The sequence below is a fragment of the Eptatretus burgeri genome, chromosome 6 (assembly GCF_056783735.1).
Source record: "Eptatretus burgeri isolate ZD-2024b chromosome 6, Ebu_testis_v1, whole genome shotgun sequence".
NCBI lineage: Eukaryota > Metazoa > Chordata > Myxini > Myxiniformes > Myxinidae > Eptatretus > Eptatretus burgeri.
In genome coordinates, this window is record NC_140966.1 from 109697094 (window position 1) to 109710048 (window position 12955).

Here is a 12955-nt window from a genome sequence, read left to right on the forward strand (position 1 = left end):
ACAAGAAAAAGACGTTATGCAGAGCATGACACTTGCAAAATCCACCCCCCTCTCCAAAGGTTACCATGGATACATCAAATTGTCCATTTCATTAAGATGAAAATTGACAATCTTAATCAAAGCTCAGGTCAAACGGATGAAAATTGATGATTTGAGTTGACCTTTGATCTTTTGACCTCAAAAAATATTTGGTTTCCAAATTCAGTGATGCACGATGAAATTGATGCTTAATTTTCAGGTTAATCAGATTTTCAGGATGAAAATTAGCGATTTCTCAGATGAAATTTGATGATTTTAGAAGTTTGACCTTGAGTTGACCTTTTGACCTCAAAATCGTTTGTTTCCCAATTCAGTCATGGACAATGCAAATCCTGTTTAACTTTCAAGTCAATCGGATGAAAAATGACAATTTTAGAAATTCGTCCTCAAGATGACATTTGACCTCAAAATCAATAGGCTTCTCAGTTGAGACTACCTCTACAACTTGAAGTTTCATGAAGATCGGTTTTAATTTGTGACCTGTAGGTGCTAAACGGACAGAAAAACAGAGGTATACAGAATAACAAGACGTCGTGCAGAGCACGAAACTTGCAAGATCCATAAAGCAAATTTGACCTAAAAAATCATTGGTGGTTGAATTTAATGAAAAAATATACAACTCGTCGTCAAATTTCAAGTGAATCGGATGAAAATTGAGGATTTTAGAAATACCACCGTCATTGTTGACCTTGAACCTATATTGACCTTTTTGTCAATGTTAACCTTAAAAATAATTGGCTCATTGAAATTGGTGACCTGAACTATAAATCCTCTTCAAATTTCAAGTCAATCGGATTAAAACCGAGGATCTTAGAAATACCACCTGGGTTGTTGACCTTTGGCCTATGTTGACCTTTTGGTCTACATTGACCTCAAAAATAATTGGCCAGTTTAATTCAGTGACCTGAAATATAAATCCTCTTCAAATTTCAAGTCAATCGAATAAAAATTGAGGATTTCAGAAATACATTATTAGTTGTTGATCTCAAAAAATAATTGGCCAGTTTAATTCAATGACGTGAAATATAAATCCTCTTCAAATTTCAAGTCAATCGGATGAAAATTAAGGATTTTAGAAATGCCACCTTAGTTGTTGATCTTGGGCCGATGTTGACCTTTTGGTCAATGATGACCTTAAAAATAATTGGCTGTTTAAATTCAGTGATCTGAAATATAAATTCTATTCAAATTTCAAGTCAATCGGATGAAAATTGAGGATTTTAGATATCTCACCTAAGTTGTTGACCTTTGGCCTATGTTGACCATTTGACCTCAAAAACAATCGGCTTCTTCCATATGACAGGCTCGACCATGTGTTGAAGTTTCGTGAAGATCGGTTTAAAATTGTGACCTGCAGGCGATAAAAAGACAGACAAACAGACAGAATAACAAAATCGACAGAATAACAAAATCTTCGATTTTGCAAGTAACAAAATCAATGAACCACTTGAAAAATCTTCAATTTTGCAAATAACAAACAGACAGAAAGACGTGAAAACATAACCTCCTTCACCTTCAGTGGCAGAGGGAATTATCGGATCCGGATCCAGATTTGGATCTTCACCAAAATTTAATCAATTTTTCCTTGTCACACTCCCAACGTGCCCACCAAGTTTTGTTTGAATCTGTCCACAACTTTTTGATATATCATGCTATTTATTATTTTGGCCCGATCTCTCAAAAGTGAAGAATTACTTTAAAAATTCTAGTAGTTAGATCCAGATCCGGATCTTCCCCAAAATCTAAACAGTTTGGCCATGTCTCACACCCAACTTGCCCACCAAATTTCATCTGGATACGTCCACAACCTTTTGAGATATCATGCTCACAAACAAACAGACAAATAGACAGAGAGGGGTGAAAACATAAACTCTACCACCTTTAAATAAGAACAGAGTTCAATTTGTTCGACCACTTTATTAGCGTGGAACGACAATAATCAAACAAGTATTGAACAGGTTGAAACACCCACAACATCCCTGGCTCCGGGTCAGGCTGCGCATGCGCACTGGCACAGCGGACCGTCGATATGTAGAAGTACCGTAAAGTACAATGTTCTCTATCTCCCTCCGAGTCTTTATTATGTTAATAGATAAAGGCTGAGAAAATATTAAGTTTAATGAATGAACAAAAGTTTATATCGCCCATCGTGTGACTATTCCATGGAGTAGTCCTTGTGCCAGGCAGGCACGCTGGTCGCTCTGGTGGATCGGCGTTGACCTATCGCTGGTGCTGGTGGTGTCACATCGGGCCCCAGTGGGGATGGGGCTCTCGGGGTTTCAGGGGCCGATGGTGGCGTCTGAAGGATCGCGCGCCTCGGTGTGCCTCGTCCTGGTGCTGCTGGCGTGTCTAAAACGGGTGTCGTCTTGCTCCGGGGTGTGCATACTGACGTCAGTGCCGGCGTGGGCCCCGTTGGCGTCGCAGATGTCACGGGTTCGCTGTCGAGGTCAGGCAGTTGCGGTGTTACAACGGGTGCAGGTACAGTGATGCGGGTTGCTAGATCATCATAGATAGACCGGGGTGGCAGCTGGTCATTGCGAACTGGGCTAAACTTGCGCAGGAATTTCCTGTTCCGAAGTGTGACTCTGCCCGAGCCATCGATCTTGATCACGTATTGGTCGTGTTGGCGTACCTCCACGATACTGCCTGTCTTGTCCCATTTTTTGGGTGGAATCCTGTCTGGTTCTGTACGCGGACTTGGTCCCCTACAGCAAGTGGCGGAAGGCGTTTGGTGTGTTCTGCCCAGGTGTCGGCTGTGCGGATATGACGTTTGCGGAGGGCCTCCTCCCTCGCTTTCAGGGTCTCATGCCAAGTGTCGTGCGGTCTGTACTTCCCGGGGATAATTGGGATGAAATCGCGTATCGGGCGGCCGAAGACACACATTGCCGGGGAGATCTTCGTGTCAGGGTCAGGCGTGTTACGATATTGTAGTATCGCTCTCTGCACAGCGTCAGTGTCAAGTTCTCCCTGCGGGCTGGTGTTGTCCGTGATAAGTCGTTTCATTGTCTTAACTCCAATCTCCGCGCGACAGTTGCTGTGAGGGAAGGCCACCGATGACAAGCGGTGGTGTACGCCCCATCTGTGCAGGAATGACCTGGTCTCGGTGGAGGTGAACTCCGGTCCCCCATCCGACGCGAGCTCTTCTGGTGTCCCGTACGTCACGAAGGCGCGACGTAAGTGGTTTATGAGTCCGGCGGCGCCACCCGTCGACTTTGAGATGATCGGCCAGTTTGAGTATCTGTCCACTGTCACAAGGTAGTGTGCACCCCTGTGTACAAAGAAGTCCGAGCACACTGCCTGAAAGGGGTAAACGACCGGAATAGGTGGAGTTGGTGGCGCTCCAGGCTGTGATGGTGCCATCCGGTGGCAGTGTTCGCAGTTTTTCCGAGTGGCGCTGATGTCGGCCGACATGCCTGGCCAGAATACAGAGGATTCTGCGCGGGCGGTCATCATTGATACGCCCTGGTGGGCAGCGTGTAGGGCGCTCAGCACATCGCCGCGGAGTGAGGGTGGTATGACTACTCGGTCCTTGTATAGGATCACTCCATCTGTCGATGTAATGTTCTCGCGGTACTGGTGATAGTCGCGAATTGTCTCTGGCATCTCGATTTTTGAGTCGGGGATGCCGTTCATTGTCATTCCCTCCAATATGTGCATATCGCCATCGCTGCTGGTGGCTTCCCTGACGCGATCCCATGTTACTGATCGCAATGATTCGAGGCCCGCGGCACACCATGCCAGGTTGTCCTCGACGTCGTCGTCATACTCCGGCTCAGTTTGGCGTAGGAGGGACAGGACGTCGGTGTGCGTGCTTGGTTGGAGGTGGGTCGCTATGGTGGCATTGTCATCTGGAAGGTTCATGAGTGGAGGTCGCGTGGTGCCAACTGGCCTGCGCGACATGGCATCTGCCGCCTTGTTCTTCATGCCCGGGATATGTATGATGCGGAAGCGATAACGCAGGGTCTTCTCCTTGAGGTTCCTGAGGCGGGGGTTGGGTATGTCGTCAAGTGCTCTGTCCGAAAGGAGTTTCAGCAGTGGTTTGTGGTCTACCGCAACGATCAGGTTCTCGCAGCCCAGTACGAAGTAGCGCGCTTTGTCCAAGGCGTCCGCGACTGCGAGAGCCTCGCCCTCTATGGGCGCGTATCTGGATTCTGCCGCGTGTGTAAATCTGCTGCCGACCAGGGTTATTTTCCATCCATCAGTGCAGCAGAATTGTCTAACTGGCATGCATCGGCAGTGCTTTTGAAGCAACCAGAATCCGATTCCCTCCTTCGACCAGTCCGAGGCGATGCATGTTGGCTTAGTTTTGTCAAATATGCGGACACCGTGTTCGATTTCTTGTACGATCACGTCTTTCGACTCGCGGAATATGTCCTCTAACTCCATGGACCACTGGAAGCGTTCTCCACTTTTCAGGAGCTTCCGGAATGGCTGCATTCGTTCGGCCATACTAAAGGCGTATGCCACCTGGTTGACAAGCCCGAACCACGATCTGACGTCGGTGATGTTACGCGGTTGTGGGAAATCGTGGATTGCTTCCAGGTAGCGGCTGCACGGTCGCACGTCGGTCATGGTGATGGTGAAGCCCGCGAAGTCCACCGTGGGTGCGCTGAAGACAAACTTCTCCGGGTTGAGGATGATTCCATTCTGGCCGCATATATCCAGCCATTGGACCGCCTGGAAGTAGCTCCCCTCAATCGTGTCTGACCATAGGAGCGTGTCATCTACGCACTTGGTCTTGTTACCAATGTCCGCGACGATCTCATCGTATCGTCGTGAGTAACCGTCCCCCGATGCCATATACCCTTGTGGGGCAGATAGGTACCGGTAGCGCCCCCATGGAGTGATGAAGGTCGTCTTGTGGCGGTCGTCCTCGTGTAGGCGGACGCTATGGTAACCGTTCCATGCGTCGAATACTGTCTTGCACTTCCCGTTAGGTACGCGTCTCGCCTGGTGGAACGGGGATTGGGTGTGGTGGGTCTCGCGGAACGCATGCTTGTTCAAGGCCTGAAAGTCGACAGTGCGTCGCGGCTTGCCATTCTTTTTCGCGCAAATTACCATGCGGTGACACCATGTCACCGGCGTGCCGACGGGTACTTCCTCCAACACGCCGAGCCGAACGTCCTGGTCGAGGCCTGCTTTTACCTCATCTTGCCAATGTATGGCCACGGAGATGGGAGTGTGATGGGCAACCGGTGTCGCGTTCTCACTGAGCATAAGACGTAGTGGCGGGCCGGTCATTCTCGGTAGTGGCTGGTGTGGGCACGTGTTGAATGTGCTCTGAGCATACATCCTGAGTAAATGTGACTGTAGTGCCTCTCTGTTGGCCTCGGTCGCTGGCATGGGGAGTGCGGTCGGCTTGGTCGGCGGCTCCGCGCGTCGCGGGCAGTCGCACAATTCCGAGGTTGTCAGATTCACCTCTCCGAGTGTCGGGAATCTGTCCGAGATCATTCCCAGGTCCATGCAAGCCGCGCGGGAGAGGAAGATGCGGTCTGAAGAGTCCGTCACTTACGCGATTTGGCGCGTCTCCAATCTCCGAGCGTCATCACTGTTACCGGCGAATCTGACTACCACGGCTCCGAGGATACGAATTCCTCTGTTGTTTGCGGCCTTCATGGTCATGGATACAGGTATGAGGTCCTCGGTACTCAGGCCCATTTGTTGGACGACTTTAATGCCGATCAGGCAGCTCTGGCACCCCGTGTCTGCCATAGCGGGTAGGGTTACCGCGCGGGTGTGTTTCAGGAGGTTAAAACCCAGCGCTTTGTAATCCTCGCGCTTGTTGGTGAGAGTGAGGTTGACGTATGGCTGCGGGTCGGATATGCGTTTCATCCACTTATCGCACATATCATCGTACAGGTGGTGAGCGAGGGGAAGCGTGCGCATTTCGTCCTCTGTGCTGGCCATGGTGACCGTGCATAGCTCGACGAAGGCTGCCGTCTGCTCGTCGTACATCCCGTCGGTCTCCTTAGATGGGGTCTTGCCGATCGGCCGCCCAGGCACGCCTTGTCGAGGTGATTCTGGCGGTCACACTTCCGGCACTTTTACCGTATCCGGGGCACTCGGCGCGTCTGGCGCGCCATTGAGGCGTTTTGCCGTGGCCCACCTCGCCGCAGTAGATGCATACTCCTTCGGGCTTGGCCTTCCGTTTTTCCGGCCTGGCTCCTACTCTGGCGCGGACGTCCTGTCGCTTTCCCCGCCGATACGAACTACTGATCGCGTCCGTGCTCTGAGTGTCAAGCAGGCGCGATGCCGAGCGTTTTCCAGACTCTTTGGCCTCGATATACTCTATCATGTCCTTTAATGGCATGTCCTGGTTCTTCTCACCGAGTAGGTCAAGTTGTATTGCTTGGTCCGCGATGCCACGGGCAACCACGTTGCGCAATATCTCTTCAGTGAAGTCGTTGACCTGATCGCACCCCGCCTTGGTGCACTTCATTTCATACTTGCATGTGTCCGCCTGCCCTTTGATGCGGGCGTGGAACGACCGGACGGGCTCCTCGTGTCCCTGCCGCATGTTAGACAGGGCCACTCGAGCTACCATCGTGTTCTCCGTCCGGACGGCGAGCGCCTTCATGGCGGCGAGGACGTCTTCTTCATCGCTGCCCACGAGGCTCCGACCCGCCGCGCGAGTGAGGTCCTTTCTCAGCTCCTCCTCACAGCACTCCAGTAGCTGCGCGACTATGTCAGGTCCGACAAGCTTAGTACCTGTTTTGTATTCGCCCCAGCGGGTTATGAAGTACGACCAGGCCTCGCCCGTTCCGGCCAGTGCTATGGAGGGACGCTTGAGTTTCTCCATCTTGGCATTCGAGCTCGCCGCCCTGGGGGCGGCGACGTGCACAGTGGCGTGTATACTCAACATGGCGGCCACCACTGCCGCCTCTGCGTGTGTAGCCATATAGTCACAACCCTCGATCGGGCACTCTGCTTCCACCGGCGCCATAGGAACAGTTATTCTGGAGTAAACGTTCTATTTTCGGTGATGCACACGTGTGTACAGTGTCCTGGGGGCGAAGATTGGGTACAGTACCCGAGAAATCCAAACTCACTGTCGACGTTCTCGTGGTCCGTTTTCACCCAGTCGCGTCCTCCTCAGCACCGACGATCTTTACTCGACTGCATCAAGCTGTTTGATTATAAATAAGAACAGAGTTCAATTTGTTCGACCACTTTATTAGCGTGGAACGACAATAATCAAACAAGTATTGAACAGGTTGAAACACCCACAACATCCCTGGCTCCGGGTCAGGCTGCGCATGCGCACTGGCACAGGGGACCGTCGATATGTGGAATTACCGTAAAGTACAATGTTCTCTAACCTTCGGTGGCGGAGGTAATAAACCTATGTGATAATTAATTGCATCTATGATTAAAAAAATCCAGTGATAAATACAATGAATAAACACAGAAAAATTGATTTGATCATGAAGTCCTGCAATAAATAGAAAGAATATACACAGATAAATTTGAAAACAGTTAAATTGTATCTGTTATAATATCTTGTAATAAATACGATGAAAAAACACAGATAAATCGTATTTATTATAAATATACCATCAGAGATGGGAATCCCCCACCATTGAATGAAAAAGGTCATACATATTCCAGATAATGAGGGAGGTGAATTAGAAACAAGACACCATTTGGTCATCATCTCGAAAAAGTTCCCCAGGGGTGAGGAACATAGTAACCAAAAATAATTGAAATCAGATAAGCGGTTTTCCATTTATTACAAAAAAACATTTTTTTCAAGATGGCCACCCCAGTCGGCCATCTTGATCCGGCCACGCCCAAAATCAATAGGTTCCTCCTTTTCAGGTGGTACATGTGTGACCCAAATTTCAAATCGATATGGCAAACAGTTTATGAGTTATCGCACTCACAGCTATAAATGTTGATGCTCGGACGGACGGACGGACAGCCGGACGGACAGCTGGATGACCTGGGTGACAACAATATCCCCCTTCCGCCACGCGGTGGGGGATAAAAATCCTGCAGCAAATACAATTAATAAGCACAGGTAAATTGTATTTATTGCAAAAATCCTGCAATAAATACAATGATTAAACACAGATAGATTGTATTTTTTAAAATATGGAATCTTGTCATAAATACAATGAATATACACGTGACTTGTATTTAGCATAAAACCTGGAATAAATACAATGAATAAACACAGATGAATCGTATTTATCCTAAAATCCTGCATTAAATACAATGAATAAATACAGATAAGTTGTATTTCTTTTAAAATCTCACAATAAATACAATGAATAAACAAAGAAGAAATGTATTTATTATAAAAATCCTGTAAGAAATACAATGAAGATACACAGATGAATTGTATTTATTATAAAATCCTTTAATAAATACAATGAATAAACACAGATAAATTGTATTTCTTTTCAAATCTCACAATAAATACTATGGATAAACACAGATAAATTGTATTTCTTTGTAATTCTCACAATAAATACAATGGATAAATGGATAAATTGTATTTCTTTTTAAATCTCAGAATAAATACAATGAATAATACACAGATAAATTGTATTTCTTTTTAAATCTCACAATAAATACAATGAATAAACAAAGAGGAATTGTATTTATCATAAAAACCTGGAATAAATACAATGAATAAACACAGATGAATTGCATTCATTATAAAATCCTGTAATAAATACAATGAATGAACACAGATAAATTGTATCTATTATACAAATCCTGGAATAAATACAATAAATAAACATATATGAATTGTATTTATCATAAAATCCTGTATAAAATACAATTACTAAATACAGATAAGTTGTATTTCTTTTAAAATCTCACAATAAATACAATGAATAAAGAATTGTATTTATTATAATAATCTTGTAAGAAATATAATGAATATACACAGATGAATTGCATTTATTATTACATCCTTTAGTAAACACATTGAATAAACACCAATGAATTGTATTTATTATAAAAATTCTGGAATCACTTCAATGAATAAACACATAAATTGTATTTATTATAAAATCCTGTAATAAATGTAGTGAATGAACACAGATAAATTGTATTTATTATAAAAACATAAATTGTACTTGCTGTAAAATCCTGTAATAAATACAGTGAATAAACAATGAAAAATTGTATTTATTTTGAAATCCTGTAATAAATACAATAAATAAACACAGATAAATTGTATTTATTGTAAAAATCCTGTAAAAAAATACAAAAAAATAAACACATAAATTGTATTTATTGTAAAGATCCTATAATAAATAAAATTAATAAATACAGATAATTGTATTTATTATAAAAACCTGTAATCAATAGTATAATGGTGCTCAGTGTTTATTATCTCCTACACGAAGCATCAACGGTCCACGAAACTCAGCTATATTGTACTTGGTATTCATGACTCTGGATCGCTATGCTTTCTTGCTCGCTATCATGAGCAAAATTTAGGGGGATTAAAAAGTTAAGCTGAAGATGCTGAGTATTAGCTATGCAGCCTGAGGTACAAAACCAAACATGATTGGTCCAGTGCTATCACGTGCCACCGAGTATTAACGATGCAGCAAGAGGTAGATCACCGAACACGATTGGTCCAGTGCTATCACGTGCCTATCACAGAACAGACCAGTGATGGCAGTTTTTTTTTTTAATGTAATCTTAATTGGTTCACGAAAAAATATTTTCACGAAAAAAAATAAGTGACCACTATATTCGTTGTTGTTGTGTGTCTGTCTGTCTGTCTGTCCCTAGCGTAGCTCCGTAGGTTTTGATCCGATCCTGACAAAATTTTGGTGGGAGGTTTATATCATGATCTAGTTGTGTTTTACTGACAATGGGCATGGTGCGCCCATTATGGGCAGAGCCACTCCCAAAAAACATGGGTTTTTAGGGGGTAGCCGATTTCAATTTGCATCTTCTCCTAGGGGGTTTGTCGAATCTGACAGGGGTTTCGGTATTTGTTTAGCCAAATGGCACCTGCATAGCCCCACGGAGCTCAATTTTTCATTTTCGTCCCAAGGTCAAGTTCACAAGGTCACAAACTTAGAAAATTGCGAATTTTGACATAAAAATTCATCTTCTCCGAGGGGTTTGTCGAATCTAGCAGTGGTTTCAGTATTTGGTTAGCCCAATGGCACCTGCATAGCCCCACAAAGCTCAATTTTTCATTTTCGGCCCAAGGTCAAGGTCACAAGGTCACAAACTTAGAAAATTGCGAATTTTGACGTAAAAAATTTTCTTCTCCGAGGGGTTTGTTGAATCTGGCAGGATTTTCAGTATTTGGTTAGCCCAATGGCTCCTGCATAGCCCCACAGAGCTCGATTTTTCATTTTTGTCCCAAGGTCTAGGCCACAAGGTCACGAACTTAGAAAATTGCGAATTGTGTTTTTAGGGGGTAGCCAATTTCAATTTGCATCTTCTCCTAGGGGGTTTGTCGAATCTGGCAGGGGTTTCGGTATTTGGTTAGCCCAATAGCACCGGCATAGCCCCACGGAGCTCGAATTTTCATTTTCGTCCCAAGGTCAAGGTCATAAGGCCACGGACTTCGAAAATTGCGATTTTGACATAAAAATTCATCTTCTCCAAGGGGTTTGTCGAATTCAGCAGTGGTTTCGGTATTTGGTTAGCCCAATGGCTCCTGCATAGCCCCACAGAGCTCGATTTTTCATTTTCGTCCCAAGGTCTAGGCCACAAGGTCACAAACTTAGAAAATTGCGAATTGTGTTTTTAGGGGGTAGCCAATTTCAATTTGCATCTTCTCCGAGGGGGTTTGTCGAATCTGGCAGGGGTTTCGGTATTTGGTTAGCCCAATAGCACCGGCATAGCCCCACGGAGCTCGAATTTTCATTTTCGTCCCAAGGTCAAGGTCATAAGGCCACGAACTTCGAAAATTGCGATTTTGACATAAAAATTCATCTTCTCCGAGGGGTTTGTCGAATTCAGCAGTGGTTTCGGTATTTGGTTAGCCCAATGGCACCTGCATAGCCCCACAGAGCTAGATTTTTCATTTTCGTCCCAAGGTCAAGGTCACGAACTTAGAAAATTTCGAATTTTGACATAAAAATCATATGACCGCCCAAACTTTGAGAGCTAGGATGACAATATTTTTTATGCATAATCTTGAGGTCATTCCCCACCTAAAGTCTTGAAACCATTTTGCTCTATCTCGAACACCTTGCCCGTGGCGCCCCCTTCAAGTTTGTTTTTACGCTGATTTCATCAAAGTATGGATAATCCAAGGAGTGCGGAATGCCATATAGCCTATATGACGTTATATTGTTCCTGGAATGTTCCAGAGGAAGTTTTGTACCAAAGGTCATAATCCTTGACCTTTGACCTTTAAAGTTCACAAAGGTCAAATTTTCAAAGTTGTGGGAATTGAACCGGGATTTTGACCTTCTTCGACGAACTAACTCCAATAACCTATAGCACGTATCCTGTTTCCTTTTTTTAATGTCCACAACATTGTTTTGTGACCTTTACAGGTTATGCAAAGGTCAAATTTTGAAAGTCGTTAAACGAAACCGGGTTTCCGACATTTTGCAGCTAATAACCTGTCACTCGTACCACATCATGTTGATCATTTTTATAACTTGGTCAACATTAACACTTTGTCTCATCCTTGACTTCTGAAACAATCTACATCGTCAAAAACCACTCATGAACCATCGTCGTCTTCAGACTTGTCTATACTATAATGGGGCTAAGTGTTTGTTATCTCCTCATAGACGAAGCGTCAACGGGCCACGAAACTCAGCTATATTACACGTCGCATACATGGCTCTGGATCGCCATACATTTTAGCTCACAAGTGAAAATGTACATACTCGCTTATTATCGCCTTTTACTGTACCACATTTTCAAAAAAATGCTGTGACAACATATTCGGCATCTCCACGTGACTATCTTCAATTACAACCCCAGAAAAGCCACTCAGGAATCAAGGAATTACAAGGAATTTTTACACAGGAGGAGGCCATTCGGCCCATCATGCACACCAATACCAGTTTAATAAATCCGTCAATACCCCTTCCCTTCGTGTGCAGCCTTTTGGCCGCTAAAATGGTACTCATTTCACCGACCTCGGAAGGATGACAGGCTGAGTCAACCCCCTGGTGTTAATTCAGCAGCCAATGGGACTTGAACTCAGGACCCGAGGATCCCAAGCCACCACCCTAACCGCGAAGCCAACACCAGGTTTAATGCTGCATCACCAACGCCTCGTTCGCAAAAAGTGGAATTTGAAAAAGGAACTAAATTATGACTGCAGATCTCTGAATCGCGAAGGATAACAAAATCATGTGACCACCATTTCTGCCACCCACCCATGGCATGGGTAATCTTTGAGTAAATACAATGAATATACACAAATAAATTGCATTTCTTATAAAAATCCTGCAAAAAAAAATACAATGAATAAACAGATAAATTGTATTTACGATAAAATCATGCAATAAATACAATGAACAGACACACATGAATTATATTTATCATTAAAATACTGCAATAAATACAATGAATAAATATGGATGAAATATATTTATCATAAAAATCCTGAAAATAAATACAATGAATAAACACAGCTAAATTGTATTTATTATAAAATCCATTTTTATTTATTTTTGTATACCTTGGTGAGGCTCGTTTCAGAGCTAACACACAATGCACAGCAAGGGGGGGGGGGGAATGAGACAAGAGGGGCGGGAGTGGGAATTACAAAACAGTGGGGAACACAAGATGGACATTACAGGGACTTGCAGGAAGGAAAGCAGGGAATTTGAAGGAGGTGGGCTTGGGTGGATTAATGGGGGTTGAAAAGATCGAGGATTTGGAGGGGGGATGATAAGAGGTGGTGGTGAACAGCTGTTTTGAAGGCCTGGAGGGAAGAATGGGATTGAATAGAGTGAGG

The 12955-nt window shown here is 44.5% G+C and overlaps 1 long non-coding RNA gene across 1 annotated transcript; it reads right to left on the minus strand.

Moving 5' to 3' along the window:
- Nucleotides 1-1270: 1270 nt before the first annotated feature.
- Nucleotides 1271-12357, minus strand: LOC147025590 (uncharacterized). The gene is made up of 3 exons (XR_015058868.1): nucleotides 12129-12357; nucleotides 7923-8031; nucleotides 1271-1390 (listed from the first exon to the last, which is right to left on the minus strand). It is a non-coding gene; the product is annotated as an uncharacterized LOC147025590 (long non-coding RNA).
- Nucleotides 12358-12955: the final 598 nt, after the last annotated feature.